We start from the raw sequence: 14482 nt of genomic DNA, 5'->3' as shown, positions 1-14482 counted from the left end.
CCCTTCTCTGTAATCGACTCTGTGTAACCCTAGACCCCTCCGGTGTCTATATAAACTGGAGGGTTTAGTCCGTAGGACAACAACAATCATAATCATAGGCTAGCTTCTAGGGTTAACCTCTACAATCTTGTGGTAGATCAACTCTTGTAATACTCATATCATCAAGATCAATCAAGCAAGAAGTAGGGTATTACCTCCATAGAGAGGGCCCGAACCTGGGTAAACATCGTGTCCCCCGCCTCCTGTTACCATTAGCCTTAGACGCACAGTTCGGGACCCCCTACCCGAGATCCACCGGTTTTGACACCAACATTGGTGCTTTCATTGAGAGTTCCACTGTGATGTCACCATAAGGATCGATGGCTCCTTCAATCATCTACAACAATGCGGTCTTGGGTGAGGTTTTCCTCCCCGGATAGATCTTCGTATTCGGCGGCATCGCACTGCGGGCCAACCCGCTTGGCCATCTGGAGCAGATCGATAGCTACGCCCCTGGCCATCAGGTCAGGTTCGGAAGCCTGAACTACACTGCCGACATCCGTGGAGATTTGATCTTCAACGGATTCGAGCCCATGACAGGTACACCCTACAGTCGCGATGAGCATGACCTAGATCTGCCATCAGACGGTGTTCAGGAGATCACACCTGCAGCTGCCCTGGCTTTAAATCCAGCACAGATCATGCCATCCGAGGACGGGAGGATGGACCTCGCCACAGAGGCCGCACACCCAACGGCGATAGCGTCGAACACAGACTCCACTTCCAATGAGGTCTATGTCATCGGACCCTCGGACTCGTTTTCGGCCATAGGCTCCGAACCGCGTGCATCCATGCCCATCGGACTTGACTGGGCACCGATCATGGAGTTTAGCTCCGCGGATATCTTTTAGCACTCGCCCTTGGGCGACGTGCTAAACTCATTAAAATCTCTCTCCTTGGGAGGAGACCCTTGGCCGAACCATGTCCGGCTTGAGTGGGAAGCGGACGACGAAGGAATTCGTTACCCACCCACCACCCACTTAATAGCCACTGTTGACGACTTAACCGACATGCTTGATTTTGAATCCGAAGACATCGACGGTATGGGCGATGATGTCGGAGAAGAACAGGAACCACCGCCCACAGGGCGCTGGACAACCACCTCATCTTTTGACATATATATGGTGGACACACCCAAAGAAAACAATGGTGAGGATCAAAAGGATGCAAAGGAGGATAATCCTCTTGAGAAGCAACCAAAGCGCCAACGTCAGCGATGCCGCTCTAAACCATGCCGTAGCAAAAACAGCGATACCGGCACAGGAGACAATAGCACTCTGGATGATGCCGAAGACGAAAACAATCCCGCCCAGCCAAGCTTTAAACAGACCGGACGGGAGGACGTGCAAGCTAGCCCCGATGAATAGGCAATGAATGAAGACTCGGAGGATGACAATTACATGCCCCTCTCCGAAGACGAAGTGAGCCTCGGCGACAAAGAATTTATCGTGCCTGAGGATCCCATCGAGCAGGAGCGCTTCAAGCGCCGGCTTATAGCCACTGCAAAAAGCCTGAGGAATAAACAACAACAGCTTCAAGCTGATCAAGATCTGCTCACTGGCAGATGGACTGAGGTCCTGGCGGCCGAGGAATACGGACTCGAGCGCCCAACCAAAAGTTACCCTAGGCGCATGTTGTTACCTCAATTCGAGGACGATGCACTAGAGCCTATACTACCAGCAGAGGATGCGGCTGACCGACCACCTCGTGGCTGAGACAAAGCGGCCTATCAGTCCGAACACCAGCCCGCACCCAATCGCCGAACAAACAAAAACACGAAGGCCCGGGGCTACACGCATGACCTGCAAGACAAGTTGGAAAACAAAACAGGGTAGTCAAGATCGATCTACAGATCGTGGGGGCGCGCCCCAACGCGTGATGATGACCACCACGTCGGATATACTAAATACAAATCCGTCCGGGCCGAATACCGCAGACCAGGTTCATCTGAACTGAGTCGTGATGTAGCCCAGCATAGAGGCGCCGCACACCCCCTGTGCTTCACTGACGAAGTAATGGAGCATGAATTCCTAGAAGGGTTTAAACCCGTAAACATCGAATCATATGATGGGACAACAGACCCCGCGGTATGGATTGAAGATTTCCTTCTCCGCATTCACATGGCCCACGGTGATGATATCCATGCAATCAAGTATCTCCCACTAAAACTCAAGGGACCAGCTCGTCATTGGCTGAATAGTCTGCCAGAAAACTCCATTGGCTGTTGGGAGAACCTGGAAGATGCGTTCCTCGACAACTTTCAGGGCACTTATGTGCGACCACCAGACGTTGATGACTTAAGTCAGATAACCCAATAGCCTGGAGAGTCAGCCAGGAAATTTTGGACTCGGTTCTTAACTAAAAAGAACCAAATCGTCGACTGTCCGGATGCCGAAGCCCTAGCGACCTTTAAGTATAACATCTGTGACGAGTGGCTCGCTCGACACCTCAGCCAAGAGAAACCGAAATCCATGGCAGCCCTCACGACACTCATGACCCGCTTTTGTGCAGGCGAGGATAGCTAGTTGGCTCGTAGCGACAACACATCAAGAAACCCTGGCACTTCAGACGCCAGAGATAGCAACGGCAAGCCCCGATGCAACAGGCACAAGCATCGCAATAATGGCGATAATGCCGAAGACACGACCGTCAATGCTGGATTCAGTGGCTCCAAGTCCGGTCAATGGAAAAGCCATTTAAAAGAAACAGTCCGGGCCCGTCTAGTCTGTACTGCATACTCGATCGCTCATGTCAAATCCACGGCACCCCCAATAAACCAGCCAACCACACCAACAGAGAATGTTGGGTATTTAAGCAGGCCGACAAGTTGAATGCCAAAAACAAGGAAAATGGGTCGCATAGTGATGACGACGAGGAGCCCCGGCCACCGAACACAGGGGGACAGAAGAAATTTCCTCCCCAAGTAAAAACGGTAGATATGATATATGCCACCCATATTCCCAAGCGGGAGCGGAAGCATGCACCAAGGGACATCTACACGATGGAGCCAGTCGCCCCAAAGTTCAACCCATGGTCTTCCTGTCCGATCACCTTTGATCGCAGGGCCATCCGACCAGTATCCGTCATGGCGGCTCACCCGCACTGGTCCTTGACCCTATCATCGACAGATTCCACCTTACACGAGTCCTTATGGACGGTGGCAGCAGCCTGAACCTGCTTTATTAGGATACAGTGCGCAAAATGGGCATCGATCCCTCAAGGATCAAACCCACCAAACCAACCTTCAAAGGTGTCATACCAGGTGTAGAGGCATGTTGTACAGGCTCAATCACACTGGAAGTGGTCTTCGGGTCCCCGGATAACTTTCGAAGCGAGGAGTTAATCTTCAATATCGTCCCCTTCCGCAGTGGTTATCATGCACTGCTTGGACGAACCGCATTCACTCAATTCAATGCGGTGCCATACTACGCTTACCTCAAGCTCAAGATGCCTAGACCTCGCGGTGTTATAACAGTCAATGGAAATACAGAGCGCTCCCTTCGTATGGAGGAACACACCGTGACCCTTGCAGCAGAAGTACAGAGCAGCCTCCTTAGGCAGACTCTCAATTCGGCAATAAAGCCCCCGGACAGCATCAAGCGAGTCCGAAGTACTTTGCAACAGGATCGTCCAGACCGTCCAGAGCTCCCCTAGCAATTCGGCCTCCGTCCTAGTCCCAGTCAAGCGGTGAAATTCGTGCCGCGCATACATAATTACACACTCAAAATACCATGGGCATAGACGGAGGCACAACTAGACCGCGATCCACAATGCGGCTCAATTGCCTCGGGATCCGCATACCTTCACCTTTTTTCTTTGTTTCAGGTTCTTCTCTTCGTGAGGCTCTTCCGATAACCTGATCATCGGACCCATCGTGGGACGGATACACCAAGGAATCAAGGAGCTTTGACGTACAAGGGAATCCCCAGGTGGTCTCTGCTAATGATCGCTACACCTATTTTACATACCCACACGCAGCTCGCTCTTGTAAGGGCATGTCAAATAGCCCTATTTGCTTATTGCACTACTTGTATACATACGCCTTGAAAAATCATTCAAATAACAATGGAAAATAATTTACAACGTCAGCTTATTACTTCATTTCTTTTTTCCTTGACTGTTTATTTATTACAAATTTCACCCGTACATTCTGGTACGTTCAGTTCACCAGGGGCTTCAGTGTACCCCATAACACGGCAAGAAATCCGAACACTTTTAACAGTACGGCACCCTAAACTTATAACATTATATGCATCAGCTCCGAATCATGTCTTGGGTCAATAGTTGGGTTGCCCGATTCCTGTGCTTGCTACCCTACATTCTGCTATATCGGCTAGGGTAGTAAAGGGAGAACTACTGCGATTGTGTCCCGGTTCTTCCGGACGAGCACCTCAGTAGAGAAAGCCAAAAACTGACTGTCATGATGCGGCAAGAGCTAATCGCTGTTCGAGAGGTTTTAAATCCTTAAAGATTTTTTCCACTTTATACGAGGAATCGATCCCTGTCCGATTTAGGCGTGTATAGCACCCCAAGTTCGGCCTTCCGAATACCAGGGGCTACGCCAAAATTTAAAATTATAGAACTTCTATGGCTAAGTGAGGGTGATAAAGCTGTATAGTCCGATTGCCTTGTTTGTTGCGCTAGACACCTCCTTAAAGGACCAAAAACTTGGATAAAGAGTGTTTAGATTTATCCCGAACACCCCTGTACTAGTTACATGGGGGCAGAAGCCGACGACTAGCCAACTCTCAGATTTTATAAACGGATGCACATGAGGTACAATTTTAAATCAACAAGCATTCTATTGCACAAATGAACTTGTTTCATATTATAGGATAAAATGAATGTATTCATTCAAAGATTACATCCTTGGTACATTGCTTCGCCACAAGGCGGGACCCCTTCAGGACACTGTCATAATAATTTTCGGGTCGGTGGTGCTCCTTGCCCTTCGGTGGCCCTTCGGTCATCAGCGCCGTGGCGTCCATCTTTGCCCAACGCATCTTTGCACGGGCAAAGGCCAGCCGCGCACCTTCAATACAAACCGACCGCTTTATGACTTCAAGTCGGGGGCAGGCACTCACAAGCCGCTTCACGAGACCGAAGTAGCTGCTGGGCATAGGCTCGGAAGGCCATAGCCGGACTATGAGGTCTTCATGGCCAGTTCAGCTGCCTTATGCAGCTCGACCAGTTGCTTCAGCTGGTCGCTCAAGGGCATCGGATGTTCTGTCCCAAGATATTAAGACCAGAACAACTTCTCCGTTGAGCTCCCTTCTTCAGCTTGGTAGAACTCTGCGGCATCTGATATACTGCGCGGCAGATCCGCAAACGCTCCTGGAGAACTCCAAATTTGGGAAAGTAAAAGGAAAGTCTCCTTCACATGCTTGCTTTGCATAACAAATGCCTTACCCGCTGCAATCTTCTTGGCCGTCTGGATCTCCTAGAGGGCCTTCTGGGCTTCGACTCTGGCGTCTTGTGCACTCTGGAGGGCCTTGGCAAGCTCGGACTCTTGAGTCTTAGAGTCATGCTCCAAGGACTCGTACTTCTGGACGAAATCCTGGAGCTCTTGCTGGACCTCGCTGACGCGGGCCTCTTGCTTCTTGCACGCGGCGCGTTCCTTAGCCGCTTTGTCTTCGGCCTCAACCGACGCCTTCTTAAGGGCCGCCACTTCAGTCGTGGCCCCTATAAAAGTTTGTCGGCTTTCTAGGAATGGGGGTCCCCAGACTTGCCTGCCTGAGGCCTGCAGCGTGGCTCACCAGTGCCCCAGTACGGCCCGTCTTCATCAACAAGCGCTCAAGACCCTCGCGAGGGGCCAAGCCTCACGGGGCGGATGACGTAAGGCCTCCTCAGGGGCAGCCTCACCAGGCAGGCTCGCGAGGAGGCGGAGAGATCAAGGCAAGGGGTACCTCGCGAGGTGCTCGTGACGCAAGCCATGACGATCAAGGCCAGGCGGGCGCCAGCCTGCGCAGTGTACTTGTTTCCTCTTTAGTGCAAAGGGGGCAAGCGCAGGCGCGGAGTACCGAGGCATCAAGCAAAGGTTTCCATATCAGTGCAACGAGACCAAGACCAGCAGAGCGGCAGGACGGAGGTCACCATGGAGCCCAAGACGATGTCATCACCAGTGCCTTTGGCAGTCGAAGACCACCTTTAGTCAGGTTAGCTTGTACTAGCTGTCCCCTTTCAAAATGGCCGTTGTTGGCTCCCTTCCCGCTCAATATTTGGGAAGAGGACCAGGGCCTCTATAAATAGGGTTAGCCACCACAGTAGAAAGGAGACCTCACCTGATCTCATCGAGAACTGGATTGAATCCTGGCTAAGCAGAACACCACGCCACCACAAGAACACCCCTCGCGAGGCTGTTCTTCCTCTGTACTGTTCATCATCAGCCCAAGAGGCAATCCACCACACCACACACTAGAGTAGGGTTTTACACCACAACGGTGGCCCGAACTAGTATAAACCTTGCGTCTCTTGTGTTGTTCATCGTGCTAACTTAGAACCACGATGAGGTTTTGGGGCGTGTATCGGTAGGGAGAAGATCTTTGAGCGCACCTCAGAGTTCGAACCTGAAGGGTTTTGCCGGAACCCGATATTCGACATTTGGCGCGCCAGGTAGGGGTGCACCGAAATCTTTCCTCCGCTGATCTGCGTCCCATCGCTTCGTCGTATCCATGGCGGACGCTTGCCGAGCCCACGCCGAGCGTCGGGCTGCTCTCGCCGCCCGCGTCGCCCAGACGGCTCCCATCGATGGGCCTCCTCATCATTCTCCGTTGCCTGCTGCCAACGCCGCCACCGGCCTGGCGGGGAACGAGCAGCAAGCATCTTTGCTGCACCCTTTGGCGCGGCGGGAAGGCCGCATCACCACTCCGTTGCTGACCCGAGCTGGTTCGTCATCACACGCTCGTCGCGCTCCCATGGATGCACAGACCGCGTTTCTCCTGGCACGTGAGCTCCTGCACTACTGCCCCGTCGACGACCTCTACGAGAGGAGTGGCTCGCTTGCATCACCGAGCTCGTCAGCACCATAGGGGGCTCTCCTGCGTCGTCCCTCTCGCTGCCCCGCCCTCCGTACTGCATGGGCAACGCGGCTCAGGGAGCGCCTCCGTCGCCTCCTCCCCAAGAAGGCGCCCTGGCTCCAAGGCGCGCGGCCCCTGGACATGACCCACCATGTCTGGCACCCGCGCGGCAAGAAAGGAGCTGCCAAGAAATCCCTCGGCCTTAAGAAGGCGCACACGTGCTCCCTGCACCAGCACGTCAAGACCGGATCCCTGCACCAGCACGCCAAGACCCCGCGCTGCCCCTGGCGTCAGCGCACGGGAACCATCAAGAGCAGGCCCCGCGTCTGCAAAAAGCTCCGATGGCCACATCAGGCTGCCGTGCCTTCACCACCGAGCTACGTAGTGTCGTCCAGCCCTGACCAAGTTCATGGCGGTGACCCACCATGGCTACAGTGTCCTCAAGATGCTAGGAAGCGGCGGAATCATCACAACCCCCTGTGAAGAAAAGGATGTGGTGTGCTCCCTTGAGCGCGCCTTCCAAGCTGCATCAATCGAGGACCCAGACAGCAAGGCCGAGAACCCTCCCGAGGCAGTTCCCAAGAAGACGAAGACATCGCCTGACTCAAGGTCGCAAGAGGTTGACGTCTCAGGAGGTGTCGCGTCAGGATCCGCGCCCGTGCAAGGGACGCCTCCTTCCACTGCATAGGAAGGTGTGCCCGGCGCCCTCCTCGGGCAGGGCTCGGGGGCTCTCTTTCGGAGGGCCTCAGACTTTGCCAAGATCACAAGGGAGGCGCTTGGGCACCACTTTGAGGCGTGCTTCGCAGCATGTTCCCCTCAGGAAGGCATGGGGCAAGGAAGGCCCTACCCTCAGGAGTTCATCACCAAGACCACTAAGGAGCTTCAGGAAGCAAGAGCCATGCGCGGCGATCGCCGCTTGCCTGGTGTAGCTCCCCATCCAGGCGAGGATGGCGGACTGTGCGTCTACATCGACTTCCCAGGGCTCAACCGAGCCGCGTCTCAGGAGCGCCTCTAGCCTTCGCGCATGGGACGTTGCAAGGGTCCACCGCATAACTACGTTCGCATGCCTTTCGGCCTGTGAACGCAGCTGCTACTCATCAGTGCCATCTGCGGAGCATTCTGGCAGCTCAGGAGGCCAGGCATCACGTGGTCCTGGCGGAGATGGAGATGGTCCTTGAGGAACCACCTGGACCCCTAGAGCCTCCCGGGGCTCAGGGCTCCGATGGCACGTGAGAGTCGGCCTCTCCACTGCGCGTCTTCAGCTAATCCAACACCCCCTCTACAATGGTACCAGGTGACATCTTCCAAGTTCATTTCAGCTGGGAGCGTCCTCAGGCCTGCATCATTCCCAGGTCGCGTGGGTCTGTCCCTGTGGCATATATCCCTTTTACTTATGTCTTTAAGTTTACCTTGCTGGGGGCGCCCCTCGGGCTACATCATCCACAAGCCGTCCGGGCCTGACCCAGTCGCATGTATCCCTTCTGCGTTTATCTAAGCTAATTTTCCTTTCATGCTTAACCTTCCTATGGTTCTCGCCTTCTCAATTGACACACACCTTTGGAGCCATTCGCTCTAGCACAACGCTTGCGCATGGGTCCGTCCCTGCAACATCGACAAATCTGAGTGGTCGAGCTCTGGCCCGCGGCAGCCCCGCATGCGTCACCTTACCAGGCCCTCAGTGCCCTCAACACTCTCTCGGGGCAACCAATGGCTGGTCGACAATCATAATGGCAACCCGTGCTTTTCTCGTATGGTTTACAGGAACCTCCTGAGGTCTACAGCGGGTGGCGCCATGAGCTCTCTCTTTATTTCCTGTGCAATCTGCTTGCGCGTTAAAAGGGGGGGGCTCGTGAGCATCGCGACTCAGGAGCTCTTACTGGCTCTCCAGCCCTCACCCCCTGGCGTTGTCCACGGCATCGCGACCTGGCATACCAGCGGCTGCTGAGCTCGCTCGAGGGCCGGGACTTGAGGACGTAGAGCACTAAGGAGAGTGTGGGGAAGAGAGGGGAAGCTCGTGAGGGCCTAACCCAGCTATATCCCAGCTGCCGACGTACAAGTCCGGTGCAACGCGAAGGAACAACCCCATGTTTTCGAGATAAGTTTCGCACCAGGAATAGCTAATTGATGCGACATAGAATCGCCACCTAATGTGGCTCTGTGACGGCAATGTTGCCTTCCTTTCTCATCTCTTGACGGCTGCTTGTGCGCTAAAGGGGACCTCCTGAGCATCGCGCCTTAGGGGCTCTTACTGGACCTCGGGCCGCTCACCTCCTGGCCTTGACCACGGCATTGTGACCTGGCATACCAGCAACGGCTGAAGCCTGCCTGGGAACCGGGACCTATCAGCGTAGAGCACCAAGTCGTCACGAGGCTAGAAAGGGGGAACCAAGCCGGGACAGGACAAGCATTTGCACCGATTCATAATAAGGATAATATCAACAAAAGACACCGCGAACCCTTTACATGCCCCCACAGGGTGTTTTTCTCAATTCCTCGCAGGGAAAAAAAGACGCGAATTCTAAGGAGCCCTAACTACACACGCCCCCATGGCCGATGCCATCATCAATAGTGGGCCACGGGAGGCCAGCGCCAACCCCATCCAGATCAGCCGCGCTGGCGGCCTGATGCAGTCGCCTTGCTCCGAGCACGGCGCGAGCTCGGGGGCATGAAGCTGTCGTCGCTCGTCTCCGGAGTCTCGTCAAACTCGGGAGAGTCGCTGGACTCCCAAGTATCGCCGCTGCTGCCAGAAGAGCCATTGGGGAAGCGGATGGCGGGCCTAGCCCCTGCCACGCCGGTGTCCCGAGCCGTCTCCTCTGGAGGAGCACTCCAACCGGCGGCCTTCTGTGTTGAAGACCTTGAAAAGCATCAAGGAGGCACTGATACGTCTCAATCGTATCTATAGTTTTTGATTGTTCCATGCCAATATTATTGACTTTCATATACTTTTTGGCAACTTTTTATATTATTTTTGGGACTAACATATTGATCCAGTGCCCTGTGCTAGTTCCTGTCCGTTGCATGTTTTTTGTTTCGCAGAAACCCAATATCAAACGGAGTCCAAACGGGAAAAAAACGGACGGAGATTTTTTTGGAATATTTATGATTTTGGGAAGTAAAATCAACGCGAAACGGTATCCGAGGTGGGCACGAGGTAGGGCGGCGCGCCCTACCCCCCAGGCGCGCCCTACCCCCCAGGCGCGCCCCTGACCCTCGTGGTCCACCCGTAAGGCGGTTGACGCTCTCCTTCTGGCGCAAGAAAGATAATTTTATGAGAAAGATCTGGGCGAAAGATTCACCCCAATCGGAGTTACGAATCTCCGGATATAAAGGAAACAGTGAAGGGGTAGAATCTGCCAACGCAGGAACGCAGAAACAGAGAGATAGATCCAACGGAGGGGCTCTCGCCCCTCCCAAGCCATGGGAGCCAAGGACCAGAGGAGAAACCCTTCTCCCATCTACGGAGAAGGTCAAGGAAGAAGAAGAAGAAGGGGGGCTCTCTCCCTCTTGCTTCCGGTGGCGCCAGAACGCCGCCGGGGGCCATCATCATCACCGCGATCTTCACCAACACCGCCGCCATCTTCACCAACATCTCCACCAACTCTTCCTCCCTCTATGCAGCGGTGTAACCTCTCTCTTACCCGCTATAATCTCTACTTAAACAAGGTGCTCAACGCTATATATTATTTCCCAATGATGTATGGCTATCCTATGATGTTTGAGTAGATCTGTTTTGTCCTAATGGCTATTTGATGATCGTGATTGGTTTGAGTTGTATGTTTTATTATTGGTGCTGTCCTATGGTGCCCTCCATGTCGCGCAAGCGTGAGGGATTCTCTTTGTAGGGTGTTGCAATACGTTCATGATTCGCTTATAGTGGGTTGGTGAGTGACTGAAACACAAACCCGAGTAAGAGGGATTGTTGCGTATGGGGTAAAAGGGGACTTGATGCTTTAATGCTATGGTTGGGTTTTACCTTAATGAATCTTTAGTAGTTGCGGATGCTTGCTAGAGTTCCAATCATAAGTGCATATGATCCAAGTAGAGAAAGTATGTTAGCTTATGCCTCTCCCTCAGAAAAAATTGCAATAATGATTACCGGTCTAGTTATCGATTGCCTAGGGACAAATAACTTTCTCATGACAACAAGCTCTTTACTTTTACTAATTTAGTTGTGTCTTTATCTAAACAGCCCCTAGCTTTTATTTACGTGCTCTTTACTTTCTTGCAAGCTTATCCAAAAACACCTACAAAGTACTTCTAGTTTCATACTTGTTTCTGGTAAAGCGAACGTCAAGCGTGCGTAGAGTTGTATCGGTGGTCGATAGAACTTGTGGGAATATTTATTCTACCTTTAGCTCCTTGTTGGGTTCGACATTCTTACTTATCGAAAACTGTTGCGATCCCCTATACTTGTGGGTTATCAAGACCTTTTTCTAGAGCCGTTGCCGGGGAGTCATAGCGTGGGGTGAATATTCTCGTGTGTGCTTGTTTGCTTTATCACTAAGTAATTTTTATTTGTTGTTCTTAGTTGTTCTTTATCTTTAGTTATGGATATGGAACGCAAAATACCAAAAAAATTAGCCGTACTTGCTACTCATGAGGATGGGGTAACTCCTAAAACCCTTGATTCTCATTATGTGAGAAATATTATATACTACTTTGATAATCTTGAGAAAACCCCATTCAACTTTATAATGGGAGACACGTTGGATCAACGTGAATACTTTAGGGATTATCGCTCGACACAAAAAGGGAAACTATTATGGGATCAATTTATTATGTTGCGTTGGTATGCCTGGGCTCTATGCTTGAGATATGATGTTACTTGTTGCTCTAGGATGGAGGCTCCACACCTTCCCTATTCATGCGAATTTAATGATAATGAAACCTTAGATTCTTATGCTAATGGTATATATGATTACTATGATGTGGAACAAATAGAAGAATTTGTTGCTTTTATGGCTGCTTATGAAATTGAAGCTTTGTTTGAAAAGTATGAAGCTTTAGATGATGATGTTTATAGGCCTGAAAATCTTGCTATACTTAGATATTGCTATGAAAATTATAAATACAATTACTATATTAATGCATTTATTAAGAAAGTCTCCGCTGTCCAAGAAGAGACTAATATTTTATAGGAATCTATGGAAGAAGAAATTGATGAAACTATGAGCTCATTAGATGAAAAAGATGAGGAGGAGAGCGAAGAACAAAAGAAGGAAGAGCGGATTAGCTACCCGTGCCCACCTTCTAATGAGAGTAACCCTCCAACTCATACATTATTAATTCCCCTTCGTGCTTACCGAAGGATGATTGCTATGATGATTGCTGTGATGATTGTTATGATCCCGTTGATTCTCTTGAAATATCCCTTTTTGATGATGCTTGCTATGCTTGTGGCCAAGATGCCAATATGAATTATGCTTATGGAGATGAACTTGCTATAGTTCCTTATGTTAAACATGAAATTGTTGCTATTGCACCCACACATGATAGTCCTATTATCTTTTTTAATTCTCCCGACTACACTATATCGGAGAAGTTTGCGCTTAGTAAGGATTATATTGATGGGTTGCCTTTTACCATTGCACATGATGATTTTGATGAATGTAATATGCATGTGCTTGATGCTCCTACTTGCAATTATTATGAGAGAGGAACTATATCTCCACCTCTCTATGTTTCCAACACGATAAAATCGCAAGAAACTGTTTATACTATGCATTGGCCTTTACTTTGTGTGCATGAATTGTTCTTTTATGACATGCCGATGCATAGGAAGAGAGTTAGACTTCGTCATTACATGATATATGTTACTTTGTTCCCATTACTAAATTACAAATCATTGTTAATTAAAATTGGCTTTGATATACCTTGGGATCCGGGTGGATCCATTACTTGAGCACTAAATGCCTAGCTTAATGGCTTTAAGAAAGCGCTGCCAGGGAGACAACCCGGAAGTTTTAGAGAGTCATTTATTTCTGTTGAGTGCTTTCATTTAGTTTAAAAACAAAAAAATAAAGAGGGGAACCTAAAACTTTTCAAAAAGGAAAGTGAAAGTGAGAGAGATAAGCATTGTTGAAGTGGGAGAGCTCCTTGAACTTTGTTCATGCTCACCAAAACTTTGTGAATCTTAATTACAGAAACTTTTAATAAAAAATAATTATCCCCTTGTACACTTTCATTGTATTATAAAAATAATGTGCTAAGGTTTGCCTTTAGGATGTTTACAATGCTTGTTGGTTTGTACGGTGCAGGACATAAACTTTGGCTGTAGTGCGCTATTTTACATTTTTACCTGGAACGTCAATTGGTTCTGATTCCTTTTGCACTGTCTTTCTATACAACTTGTTTATTTTTTCTAATTTTAGTAGAATTTTTGGGGTACCAGAAGTATGGTGGATGTTCATATTGCTACAGACTGTTCTGTTTTTGACAGATTCTGTTTTTGATGAATAGTTTGCTTGTTTTGATGAATCTATCAATTTATATTAGTGGATTAAGCCATGGGAAAGTTATATTACAGTAGAAAAAAATGCAAAAACAAAATATGAATTGGTTTGCAACAGTACTTAGAGTGGTGATTTGCTTTATTATACTAACGGATCTTACCGAGTTTTCTGTTGAAGTTTTGTGTGGATGTAGTGTCTAATCGAGGATGTTTCGATGTGAGAAGAAGGAAGAGAGGCAAGAGCTCAAGCTTGGAGATGCCCGAGGCACCCCAAGTAAATATTCAAGGAGACTCAAGCGTCTAAGCTTGGGGATGCTGGGGAGGAATCCCCTCTTTCTTCAACAAGTATCGGTATGTTTTCGGATTCATTTTGTTCATGCATTATGTGAAGGTCTTGGAGCGTCTTTTGCAATTAGGTTTTTATTTTTTATTTTATGCACCATGCTGGTATGAGATAGTCCTTGGTTGATTTATAGAATTCTCATTGCACTTCACTTAAATCTTTTGAGTATGGCTTTATAGAATGCTTCATGTGCTTCACTTATATCATTTGAAGTTGGATTGCCTGTTTCTCTTTACATAGAAAACCGCCATTTGTAGAATGCTCTTTTGCTTCACTTATATTTGTTAGAGCGTGGGCATATCTTTTGTAGAAAGAATTAAACTCTCTTGCTTAACTTATATCTATTTAGAGAGATGATAGGAACCGGTCATTCACATGGTTAGTCATAAAATCCTACATAAACTTGTAGATCGCTGAATATGATATGTTTGATTCCTTGCAATAGTTTTGCGATATAAAGGTGGTGATATTAGAGTTATGCTAGTGGGTGACTCTGGATTAGTAGAAACACTTGTGTTGAGGTTTGTGATTCCCATAGCATGCACGTATGGTGAACCGCTTTGTGATGAAGTTGAAGCACAATTTTATTTATTGATTGTCTTCCTTATGAGTGGCGGTCGGGGACGAGCGATG

The sequence above is a fragment of the Triticum aestivum genome, chromosome 5B (assembly GCF_018294505.1).
Source record: "Triticum aestivum cultivar Chinese Spring chromosome 5B, IWGSC CS RefSeq v2.1, whole genome shotgun sequence".
Classification (NCBI taxonomy): Eukaryota; Viridiplantae; Streptophyta; class Magnoliopsida; order Poales; family Poaceae; genus Triticum; species Triticum aestivum.
This window is presented reverse-complemented; position numbering follows the sequence as displayed.